The 9,765-nt window shown below is 51.1% G+C and overlaps 3 long non-coding RNA genes across 4 annotated transcripts in view; 2 read left to right on the forward strand and 1 right to left on the reverse strand.

Annotated features, from left to right (window-relative positions):
- LOC115295839 overlaps positions 1-9,505 on the forward strand; it is a 10,235-nt gene extending 730 nt beyond the window's left edge. Inside the window, exons 2-3 of the long non-coding RNA XR_003910597.1 lie at positions 8,322-8,487; positions 9,223-9,505. This is a non-coding gene — a long non-coding RNA (uncharacterized LOC115295839). The remainder of the gene's footprint in view (positions 1-8,321; positions 8,488-9,222) is intronic.
- LOC115295835 lies at positions 1,526-6,930 on the forward strand. Of its 2 annotated transcripts, XR_003910591.1 has the most exons (3): positions 1,526-2,448; positions 2,570-2,948; positions 6,327-6,930. It is a non-coding gene; the product is annotated as an uncharacterized LOC115295835 (long non-coding RNA). The 2 variants fall into 2 exon arrangements; XR_003910590.1 differs by lacking the exon at positions 6,327-6,930 and having other exon boundaries at positions 2,570-3,021.
- Positions 2,726-6,192, reverse strand: LOC115295837. Its single transcript, XR_003910593.1, has 4 exons — positions 5,831-6,192; positions 4,390-4,532; positions 3,393-3,455; positions 2,726-2,962 (listed from the first exon to the last, which is right to left on the reverse strand). It is a non-coding gene; the product is annotated as an uncharacterized LOC115295837 (long non-coding RNA).
- Positions 9,506-9,765: the final 260 nt, after the last annotated feature.

The following is a 9,765-nucleotide window of genomic DNA, read 5'->3' on the forward strand; positions in this document are numbered from 1 at the left end:
CGGAAGGCCGCGCGCAGGAGCCGCGGGGCCCGGGCTCGGTCGCCCTCTGCTGGGCGAAGCGCGAAGGGCAGCCTCGGGTTCCTCCTGCGTCCCCTGCTGCCGGAAGGCTGCCAGAGTCACTGGGAAGGCAGACGCCAGGAAGATGGCGGTGGGGTGGAGGGGTGGAAGCGCGCTTTAGGACAGGGCCTCGTGCTGCATCAGAGGAGAGCAGGAGAAGCTGACCTCCGCGTCCCGCTGGGTCCCCGCATGAAGACACTTGTTCAGCATCTTATTGCAGGCAAAGTGCTGAGTGCTTGGGGGGCGCGGGGAGGCAGAGGAGAAAGACGTGGACCCCACTCCTGCAGGACCTGGCACATTGGGAGAGGGACAGTCCGGCAAACCAGCGGGATGGGGGTTGGTGGCACAGGTCGCTTCATGAAAAAGGCGACCATGGAGGAGCCAGCTCTGGGTCAGCAGGCTGCTGTGGAGTACACAGGGGCCTTGTATCCGCTTCCTGGGGCAGCTTCAAACAATGCAAGCGTTATTTCCTCTGGGAGAAATTTATTCTGGAGATCAGAAGTCCAAAATCGAGGTGTCAGCAGGGTCACACTCTCTCTGAGGTCTCCAGGGGAGAATCTGTTCCATGCCTTTCTCCTAGCTTATGGTGTGCCCAGAAATCCTTGGCGTCCGGTGACTTGGAGACACATGTCTCCGATTTCTGTCTCCAGCCGGGCATGGCCAGCTTCCTCCTGTGTGCCACCAGTCATGTCTGATAACAGCTATGAAGTCCCTATTCCTGGGTGGGCAGGAATGTCCAGAGGGGAGCGTGGGGCTGCGCTCCAGAGGCAGAGAAAACAGGGAGGGGGGATGATCTCATCTAATCTGAGCGGCCCTGGGCAGGCAGGACACACCGGGCATACTTCCAGGAGGTGGAGGCTGTGATGAGGCAGATTGGACTTTTCTCCTCACCCAGGAGGGATTGGACTTAAGGACTGATTAGCGTTTACATCAACCAATAATCAACCAATATACTGTAGGCAAAAGTTTTCTATTCTCAAAAAAAAAAAAAAAAAAAGCTTAATCACTTCTTCTAGTTAGAAGAGTCACCAATGCTCAAAGGGGGAAAAAATCAAGCAGTACAGAAGAGTATAAAGAATGATTTACAAATCACCCAAACCTCAGCTCCCAGTGGTAACTGCATGTAAATGGATGCGTATTTATTTATGTACGTAGTTTGATGACACTTTTCACATTGAAAGTAATGCCACATAGCCAACCTTTCTGGAGCTGTGGCTTTTGCTAGCACTTTATAATTTGGTTTTGTAGATCTTTTTAAGAGGCCTATACTTGCCTCACAATTTGGCCAGCAATTGGGACTTGACTCTGCAAATGGCAGGTGCTTGGCTCATGTGGCCCAGAAGAGGAGGGAGCCTTTGCCCCTCCTCTGCCTGTCTTCGCCCCTGAGCCTAGGTTAGCTCAATGGGATGGCCGGCGGGGGGGGGGGGGGGGGGGGGGGGGGGGGGGGGGGGGGGGGGGGGGGGGGGGGGGGGGGGGGGGGCTGCGGAGTGAAGCAGGAGATGTAACCAGGGTGAATAGCCAGGATCATGGCCAGAAGAACCAGCCTGTGACTTGTGATTGCGGGAGATGGTCACACTTCAAGTGTGCGGTGTCCAGAGGGGACGGGAATGGGGAGAGAGACTGTAGGGTCTAGACGGACAGAACAGGACCAAACTGGGTGTGGACAGGAGTTGAGGAGAGAAGGTCAGAAGCTCTCCTTCACAAGTGGAAAGCTCTCCTTCTGGATGGTGGTTGGGGCACCAGATAGGGTGCTGTGGTTTCAGGACACAGGAGCTGAAAAGGAGCTGGAGAAGACGGGCAAGAGGGGTGTGTGTGTGTGTGTGTGTGTGTGTGTGTGTGTGCGCGCGCGCTTGCGAGCCCGCGTGCGTGTGCACATGCCCATGTGTGCACACACGCACTTACTGCTTCTTTGGAACAACTTTCTATTCCATGCTATTTTATCATATTCTATGCTGTGCTTTCCCATTCCATTCCATTAGTCCTGTCTATTACAATTGCAAAATACTGATAGCATTGCATGGCAAATTAACTAATCTCACAGGCTAAGATTTTAAAAAACTAGAGCATGTAACAAACTCTCATCCTTCCCTTCCTCGCTTTCCCCAGCCTTAGGGCAGAAGGTGCCTTTGTCCTGACCATGGATCGCTCAGGGGTCTCTCCTCAGTTAGAAGCCAGAACTCCCTTTAGACCTAACCACAGCCTTCATTTACCTCTCTGCAAGCCCTGTCCTACCAGCCAGGATGTCCCTCCTTCCTTTGGTCCCTTTCAGGACAGCAGAAAGAAAAGAAATGACATCTGAACGTCTGTGTTAAAGCATGAATTCCTTGAGACCATTTTCCAATCAGAAGGGATGCGAGGCAACACCGCCGCCCCCAACCTCAGCCATCCCAGGTTAGCTAAGAATAATTCCCAACTTTAAGCGATACTGGCTAAGATTTAGGTGAGGTGTTGCAAACAGCCACTGCTCAAAGTAACAATGTTTACAAACTGCTTTCCCTTGAAAAATTTTCAGCTCTGAGTCCGGATTACAGCAACCCAAGATCTTTTGCAGAAACAGACATTTTAAAAACGTGTCGGTGCATAAAATGTTTTCTGTTGAATTTATCACAAACGCCACATCAGGACTTCAGATAACTACAGAAATAAAAAGGCGACAATGGGAAGATTCCAGCGGGATTTATTTTTATTTATAATTTATACCCCGTCAGCTCCTCAGAAGGATTTGAGGCAGCATCCGACAAAAGACGTGCGTACAACAAGGTTGCTAAAAATGGGAATCGAAAATTGAAAACCTCAAGTGGAAGGAGGAGGAAGAGAAGATGATACAATTACTGAGCTGAAGTGTAGCAAGCTTTCTAGTAGCCACGGCAAGGATGGAAACACGAGCCTGGGTACGTTTCGTTATCTGAGTAAAGAAAATAAAGTCGCAAGCCGCGAATTAGTTCTCCAAGGGACATCAGCGCATCTCTGGTACTGTATTTACTCGGTGCCAATTACAAGGGCCTCGGAGGACCGGGCCAGCAGGGTCCACCTCCCACAGCCCGAGAGGCCTGCCCTGCAGGTGTTCACAGCCCTGGGCCCTAGCGGAGTGCTTGGGGGGGGGGCGGGGCGGGGGAGAACTGGACAGCTGGCTGAGGGTCCACGCATGCGTTCAGGCAAGACCCTCGCTTTGGGGGGTGGAGCCAGGCTACGGGAACCGGGTGGGGGGCCAGCTCCCCAGCCCCGCACTGGGGCCTCGCCTCCAGGGAGCCTGAGAAATCTACCTTTGAAACTGGTTTCCAGGCTCCCATGAGGCTGTGGCTGCCAAACAAGGAGACTAAATGCATTTCACTTACCGATTCTTCTGTTTGAGTTCTGCTTTGCCGACTACCTTTGCCACGGCATCGAGGCCCGGTGACCTGGGGACAGCCAGCACCTGTTGGTGCTTTGCCCCGGGGCCTAGAGGGCGCTTTGCAGGTCAGACGTGCAGCTATGAGATATGTGACCTTGGGCAGATTATTTCTCCTGGCTGGAGTCCCAGCCTGTGACCTTGGGAACAGTTCCATAGCCTCCCAAGGCCCCAGTTCCCTCTCAGTCTCCCGGGGCGCTTAGGAGACTAAACGAGCTTATACGCATGCCCGGCTTCGGGACAGTTCGGAACACACAGTTAAATGCCATGCAAGTGCCATGTTCTTATCATTACTTGGATCACTGGCTGTTCCTCCCTAAGCGGGTCTCATCTGATTCTCCTTCCCTGTGGGACCCCAGAGTCCAGGACCAGACCCCGTGCTCAGCGGCCAGAAACTGGGGCGTCTGGTGCAGCTGCCTCCAGGACTGACCCCAGCCTCCCTGAGCTGTGCTCCTTGAGGTTCAGACACCTCCCCCGAGAGAGGACGCGGGCTGCCGCTCAGTTACAGCTCAGCCATGCCCTCTCATCTCTCTTTTAACAAGAGCTAAGTCTGTGCCAATGAGACCTATTAACATGCAGTTCTCAGCCTACACCTTGCGCGGCCCCCGCCCCAGGTCTCAGCGGTGCCTCTGGTCATTGGCGCCTCCTGCTGGCCGCGTGAGGTAGGTGCCTCACCAATGCCAGCCACAGTCCGCTTCCAGTCCATTATCCAGTCAAAAGACCTTCCTCTCTGCCTTTTGAAGGACGGACTCTAATCATGGTTGTGTCCCCACCCAACCCCCACCACCCACTTAATGATTGTGCTTTAAAAAAGTGAACGAATGAATAAATGAATGCCAATTTCCTACGTCACAAGCTCAGAAAACTTCGTGGACTTCCCATCGCTACTTACAGGCAAAACCCAAACATATCCACCAGCCTAGGCTTTCGATAAACCGACTCACCTCCCTTTCTCGCCATTCGAGCACCACGGACAGCAGAGGGAAGGTGCAGAGCCTGGGCGTGGAGGGTGGCAGCGACCGGCATGCATGCTCCGCAGTCAGGGGAAGTAGGAGCCGCAGCTTTCACAGGAGCTCGAGAAGGCGGCCTGTGGTAGCAAGTGAAGGGTTAGCGCAGATGCTCTCCTGCGACACTTCTTGTCCCCAGCACCATCATCAGGGGCAAAGAGAGCGCACAGGCCGAGACAGAGACAGAGTGGGGGGCCCTGGTTCTCACTTTGGTGCCTGAACCGGCCATTCAGCATCCACTGGGACTTGACTGAAATGCAAATTCTCGGTCCCCACCCAGACCACTGAACTGGAGGCTGTGGGGTCACCTGTGTTTTCATAAGTGCTCCCAATGGGGTTTGAGAAGCATGAGTCCAGCCAGGGTAATGAAGGTACACAAAACCCTCCTTTCCCCAATCCAAGTCGTTCCTGCTCCCCCTTTTAAATTTTTTAAAGTGTTTATTTATTTTTGAGAGAGAGAGAGAGAGAGAGAGAGAGAGAGAGAGAGAGAGAGAAAGTGGGAGAGGAACAGAGAGAGAGGGAGACACGGAATCCAAAGTAGGCTCCAGGCTCTAAGCTGTCAGCACAGAGCCCAATGCAGGGCTTGAACCCACGAACCGTGAGATTCTGACCTGAGCTGAAGTCGGACACTTAACCGACTGAGCCACCCAGGCGCCCCTCCCTGCTCCGCCTTTAGCTGCCCTGTGGTCCCTGAGTGCTCAGGGGCATGCCAGGGAGGAGCAGACTCTCTCCTGACAGTGCCTGGCTCACCAGCAGGTGTGGCCTCTGAAGCCTAGACCAGAGAGGGCTCCCAACTGCAAGGGGACAGGTGAAAGGTGGGTAAGATCGGCAGGTCCACACTCTGGGAGGGGCCTGTGGGAGGGGGTGAATGGGAGTGTGCTGCGGGAGGAGCCCCTGGGCATTATTCAGTGTCAGATCAAGTGTACCCATAACACACTGGGGGGCGGGGGGGGGGGAGGCGCTCGCTGGCTGGCTGCTTCATTAAACACTGAATGCATTTAATCCTCCCTACAACATGACGATGTGGGAGTTCCTCTTGCACCCATTTTGGAGATGGACACACTGGGCCTCCACGGGTCATTTGTCCAAAGTCATCCCAGCTGTAAGCAGAGGGGCTGGGCTTGGGGTTAAGTTTGGGAGGGTGGAGGAGGCTTGGAGGAGGACTCAAGGGTGAGGTCAGGTTGGGGAAGACCCAGGTGAGGGGACCCAGATCCCCCCTCACCCCACCAGTGGCCCCAGGAAACCCCCTTCAGGGAGGGCAGCCTGGGTGCTGGGTGATTATCAAGAATTTTTTAAATGCTTAGGGTGGTGTTTGCCATAAAGCTGTTTTAGCTGTCACTGGCCCATCATGGTACTGAACACACTCTTAGTAACTCACTGTGAACAAAGACAAGGTTAGAGAAGTGACTCCCCAAGGCCGGGAAGGATGCTGCTAGCTGAGGACGGGCACTGGGCAGAGCTCATGGGCCACACGGGGATCCAGAACAAAACCACTCATCACCTGGCCCTTGTTGAGAAAGAAAAAGAAGACAAATTTAATCTGCTGATATGCTGCTCACTTGAGTCTTCATTTGGAAAGCTAGGACTGGGCTTGGGGTAGGATCCACCCATGTGACCCCCGGAGGAGATGCGAACAGGTTTCTGCAGGGGCTGATACAGCGCAATTGGAGAAACATGAGAGGTCATCAAAAAACCAAGGACTGTGATGCTCACGCGCGCGCGTGCACACACACACACACACACACACACACACACACACACCCCTCCACTGGCCTGGACCCTCTGCCAATTAAGGGGTTAGAAAGACTTCCCCCAGCTGGAGTAAATGTTCCTCTGCTTATGAAGGGGATTGCACGCATGTCTTGCTTTCCCAGGTGTTCATGGAGGAGGTTGAAGACCGAAGGAGGTGGAGAAAGTCTAGGTGAGCCAGAAGACAGGCCTGGAGGGAAGTGTGGCATCATCTTGGGTGACTGCAAAATAAAACAAAAAGGGAAATGGAGACGAGAGACGGGCAGTCCTGGGCTGAGTGCTGCCCCTCATCAGGACCAGCAGTGCTCGCGCCCAACCGGAAGTGCCTTGTGTTTAGCAGGGGTTCACCTGAAGTTACCAAGCAGTTTCAGGAATGTTTTCTGGGGCCGACCAAATACGTGCAGGCACTCAGCTACACACATTCTGCCGCTGCACTTACCTCCAGCATTGATCACCGTCTTATGACTGGGGGCACCTTGTTTTGGGGGAAGACACCTGCCTTCTGCTCTGCCCTGTCACTGACCACCACTGGATACGAACACTGACCGGAGCGCGGTGATGTAGTTCTTGGCCCAGTGAACAGCTACCATGAGAGGGTGACTTTGAAGTTTGGAACCCTAGAGAATAGTCATTGTACCCGGTCAGGATGGCTCTGGGCCCGTTAAGACCCTCAGCCTGTTGTGTATTTGAGAGAGTCGTTTTTAATTTTAGTTCTTAAAGCCCAGGCACGAAGGGGTGATATTAACCTGCTAGCCCAAAGTTTTCTAATAACTCCCGCGGCCTCCCGGCAGGCACAACCCGAGAAAACCAGCTGACCCGAGGGTTCGTCATGCTAGGTAATTAATGTGTGATGGCACTCAGCTCAGAATGATTTAGTGACTAGCGAAAAAGGAAGATGTAACGCCGAAGCTTACATCAAAGGGACAAATTGGGTAGATTAGGTAGAATTATTAGACTGCTTCTAGGGCATATTCAGTTCATGGAGAGCAGATGGTGGGTTGGTTGCTGTCTCATTTCTTCAGTGAACAACTCCATGCCCAGGTGACCCCGGCCCACGGCGATTCCACGTGCTCTTCCCACTCCCGGGCACTCAGAGTAAAACTTCAACGCTGGGGATCTGGCTACAACATAAAACTCTTCACCCTGAGATGCGGGAGGACGCTTATTTCTAGATGCTGTTGCTAGAGAGCGAAGTTTCTAAAAGGATGTGAGAAGAGCCAGAGATGATTTTTCTGAGATCTTTTGTATGCTCCCCCACTCAGAGGTACCTGAGAGCCTGACCAGCAAGACTGCCACCTTCTCCTGGCCAGACACAGAGTCATCCTGAGTAATACTTGTTCAAAGGGCTCTTAATCTTATCTGTTTCTTCCTGCTTAGTATGTCAGAGTTGGTGGATACCTTAGGACCTTGCTTTTAATTTTTAATTAAAAAATTGTTTAACTTTTATTTCAGAGAGACAACGCATGAGTGGGGAGATGGTGGAGGAAAGAGAGAGTCTTAAGCAGGTTCCATGTTCAGCATGGAGCCTGACGTGGGCCCCAATCCCATGACCCTGGGATCATTACTTGAGCTGAAATCAACATAGGATGTTCAACAGACTGAGTCACCCCGGTGCCCCAATTTTTAACTGTTGGACCATCTGGTCATAAGACTGGGAGTTAGAAACCCCTGCAAGGGCCTAGGACTTGCCTCAAAAACTAATTTTTTATCATCCTGATGTGATTTTTATTTTCTTGAGTTTTGGTGGCTGAGGTTGGTGTGATCAGCATGGGTGAGAAGGCAAAGGCCAGCTTCAGCAGGAGCTGGAGGTGAGGTCTTGGACACATGGACCATCTTCCCAATGAGGAAGTCCCCCCGCTTCTTCCTTCCTCCTCTCTACCCCTTTCCCTTCCTTCCCCACCTCCTGGGGCTTTGCTCAGAGTAGGAAACAGGGATTCAGCCCCTGCAAAGGGACGACTGGAGAAGACAACCAGTAGCAATAAAATAAAAATAAACACATTCCCATCACCCAGGTTGGCGGAGCAAAGGGACTCCACAGAGTTTGACACAACTCAGTAAGGACTTTTTGAGCAAATTCAAGCTTTCTTTTATACACACTTCTGTCCACCTGTTCTTTTCAGACAGCGGCCCACGCTCACTGGAGATCCAAGTCTATGGTCAGTCACCTGGATGTGTCTGATAGAAGTCATCATCTGTCAGGCTGCAGACCTGGGCCCCCACGATAAGCCCAGGGCATTGGGCAGGGGCAGAGTGAAGACGGATTTTGGAGTGTTTTCAGATGAGCAGGTAGGAGGTGTTGTGTAAATGAGTTAAGTCTGCCTGATTGAGCCTCTTAGGAAAGTCTGTTAAGAATGGCTTTACCCTCCTGTCATTGAATACATTTGTATGATCTCTAGCTGGCTTTCACTATTGTTTTCTTTTCTGTTTTGAGGCAAGGGATCATGCCTCACCAATGTGAGAAATACAAAGAAGGTCCTGAATTGCACGACTTGGGCAGAAGAGTTGAACTCTGTGTGCTTTTTGGCGACTGCTAGTCTCATTTCCTCCCAAATTGAGTTATCTTCCATCAGGCAAAATTTGCTAACAGTCTCACTCATTATTACAGATTAATGTCACTGCTTGCAAGAGATGCTTACTTTCGTCTTATATGGCCCAGCCTTTGATAATTAATTCTGATAACACCAATATCGAGACCTGAATACTTGACATGTTCTTCAGTGACTCTGAAGAAAGGGAGAATATCTTACTTGAATGTGATAAAATACTGTAAAACTCTACTATCTATCATGAGGGATTTAACATATGAGAAATAATTTTATATTTTACCTGGTTGATTTTATACTTAACTATTTGCCTTTTTGAAGAAGAAGATACATAAAAATAGTTGATAATATACAACATTTTCCATGAACCAAACCTAGGAGAGATTAAATTTTGCCCCAAGTGAAATAGCTAAATTCAGTGGATTTTAATTACTTTTGTCCCCATGGGCTTTTTTTTTTTCTTATATTTTCCCTTTAGGTTGCATGATTAATTTGCAAGTTGAATCCCATACTGTCCATGAAACTAAGCAGAACATAGGATAGATGAGGTATTAGATGCCACCTTTTGACTGAGCACCGAGAAGGGTTGCAGCCAACATCAGCCTGGGTCACTGCGACAGAACAGGATCACCTGTGGTCACGCCTCAGCTCTGCGGGGCCGGTGGTGGCTCACTCAAGCTCTGGATCGTTAGAATCCCCAGAGGCAAGGGAATCAAGAACAAAAATAAACTACTGGGACCTCATCAAGATAAAAGGCTTCTGCAAGGCAAAGGAAACAATCAAAAAAACTAACAGGCAACTGATGGAATGGGAAACGATAGTGGCAAATGGCATATCAGATAAAGGGCTAGTATCCAAAATATACAAGGAGCTCACTAAACTCCATACACGAAAAATGAATGATCCAGTGAAGAAATGGGCAGAAGACCTGAATAGACACTTCTCTAAAGAGGACATCCAGATGGCCAACAGGCACATGAAATGATGCTCAGCGTCACTCATCATCAGGGAAATACAAATC

Source organism: Suricata suricatta, chromosome 7, assembly GCF_006229205.1.
Source record: "Suricata suricatta isolate VVHF042 chromosome 7, meerkat_22Aug2017_6uvM2_HiC, whole genome shotgun sequence".
NCBI lineage: Eukaryota > Metazoa > Chordata > Mammalia > Carnivora > Herpestidae > Suricata > Suricata suricatta.